Source organism: Octodon degus, unplaced genomic scaffold (assembly GCF_000260255.1).
Source record: "Octodon degus isolate 3935 unplaced genomic scaffold, OctDeg1.0 scaffold00114, whole genome shotgun sequence".
Lineage (NCBI taxonomy): Eukaryota > Metazoa > Chordata > Mammalia > Rodentia > Octodontidae > Octodon > Octodon degus.
The window spans coordinates 5525587-5528198 of NW_004524690.1; positions in this window are offsets into that span (position 1 = coordinate 5525587).

Here is a 2612-nt window from a genome sequence, read left to right on the forward strand (position 1 = left end):
GAGCCTGACATCTATGGGCAAGAGAGGATGGTTATGTCCTTGACTGGGTAGAGAAGTGGAATTTCCCATCCTCTTCATATTCTACTCTGGCCTCCCATCAGTAGAGTGGACAATACTCTTCCCCATTGGTGAGGGCAACCTTCTTTAGTGGGTCTACCAATTCATATGCCAATGTCTTTCAGAAACACTATGATAGACATGCCCAAGAATAATGTGGAACCAGCTATCACAATGTGGGCTTCCCTTAGCCCTATAAAGTTGATACATAAAGTTAACCATCATACATATGTATGCATATGTGTTTATATACACAGAGACACACATGTGCTGTCACAGTCTTCAACAAAATTTAAACATATGTCTACTTATTTTTAATGATATTATTTGTCTTATTTTGATGAGGCTGATGCGAGATTTTGACCAAGCCACGTAATTTCAGCTTTTACCAACAAAAAAGGAAGGAAATCTACTGGAACATTCACTGAGTACAGAGTGTATGCCAGTCACTCTGTTGGCTGCTCGAGTACTTTATCATCCTGATAGGCCATTCTGCTTGAGATTGGGGCTCTAATTTTCAGCTCAGTGCTCTCTGTTTTCTGCTTGGTCTGCTAGAGCAGGCTCCTTACTGTTATCTCTGCTTCTACTTTTGTTTCCCAATAGTGTATTCTGTTCAGATGCTCCTGAGTGTTATTAAAATATCATGTCACCTTCCTGCCTGAAGCTCTTTACACATTTCTCATGGCAATTAGAAAAAAAATTACACTCCCTTTAGTGCTCTGTGTGCAGCCTGGCTCTCACCTACCTACCTCTATAATTTCACCAGGGACTCCTCTTTTCCCAGTCTATACACTTTCACCCAGAGACTGACACACTACAGTCTAGAGGCAAAATTCAGATGCTGCCTATTTTTGTATAGCCCTTGAACCAAGAACAGTATTTGGATTTTTAAATGGTTGGGGGAAAAAAAGGAACATTATTTTGTGACACATGAAAACCATATGCAATTCAAATTTCAGTCCATAAATAAAATGTTAGTGCAACACAGTCATACTTATTTGTTTATATATCACACAGGATTGTTTTTGAACTAAACATAGATGAGCAGTTGTGAGCAACACTGGATTGCCCACAAAGCTTAAAATATTACCAGCTGGCCCTTTACAAAAGAAGTTTGCCAACCCCTGCTTTAGCCACATCAGCCTCCTTTCTGCTCCTGAAATTCAGCTTGTGCCGTCCCTTCTCAAATTTTTCTATTTCCTGCTCTTGCTTCCTAGAATGCTCTACTCCAGCTTTTCATGTGGTGAATTCTTTTGCATAAAGTCTCACTTAATTTGCATAAAGCCCGCAGAAGGGCACATACTATCAGACTGTATCTCTTACCATAAAATGGCAAGTTTCTGAACCTCAGATGGAGAGCTTTGGTTTCAGATTCTCTCATTTTTAACAGTGGCAAGGGAGTGGGAAGCTTTCTGGAAGTTATGATTGATTCTGAATTCCACTAACACGGTGACACTGGCAATTGATATGAAAGTATGTTCCCAACCTGATGCATTAGAAGTCAACAAATCAGAGAGTATTTCTTCCATATTTCAGACTTGGAGGACCAAAAAAAGAAGTCAGTGAAATTCTCCATGTCATTATAGCCACATGTCCATCCCAGCATAGCCAGCAAGGCAGAAAACACAGCAAAAACTCTTCACATAAATGTGTACGTGGGACCTCCAAGATAGGGTGGAGTTCTTTCTTTAGTCTAGCATAGTGGTCTACCAAACAAGGAGTCAGAAGGCCCTCCAGAGAAAAGTTAGATCATGGACTGGGGATGTGGTCTGGTGCTAGAATGCTTCCCTTTCATTCCCAAGGCCCTGGATTCAGTCCCCAGAACTTGGATAGGGAGCTGGGGGTTGGGTCATTTAGTCAATGTGCATAAGTTTATATGTTCTCAGTGGGGACACGGCCTCTCTCAGCATCAGCGCAGGAGCACACTAAGTCATGCTTCCACTCTGAGCCTATTTCCTTAACTCAAAAACACAAACTAGCTCATCCCCTTAGAGACTGCATGAGCGTCAGGTAAGAAAAAATCTGTAAAACTGCCTTTTAAACAGTCCTCAAAGGAATATGCACTTTGTCACTAGCATTCTCTTACTGCCGTAAAGGATAACACATCTACTTAAGGATTAGCCTGTGACAATCCTACAATGTATCTTAAAGAGTCTTTAAATTGGTATGCTCTTAAATGTAGGAAGTTGCTTTTTAAAAATATATAGAGAAAAATATGTACACGAGATTTTAAGAGCTGTTTCTAGAATGTATATATGTCCCGGGAGATGTGGAGGGTCTGTCTTTCCTAGACAGAGTTGAGAGACAAAGGTTGAGAAAAAGCAAACAGCAGAGAGAAGAGATCAGGACCAAGCCAGAAATAAGGCTGCCAAGAGTTTTGGGTAAGTGACTCTTACAGCATAAGGCAGTTTTAATTTAGAAAATACTTATTTCCCAAAGCAATTCAGGAAGTGGTTTGTGTTGTAGAACGTATTTCAGTGGCACTGAGAATAGCAAATACCAAGGGGATCATTCTGATCAAAGCTACTAAGGGAACTTTTGAATGGTGACTTAGG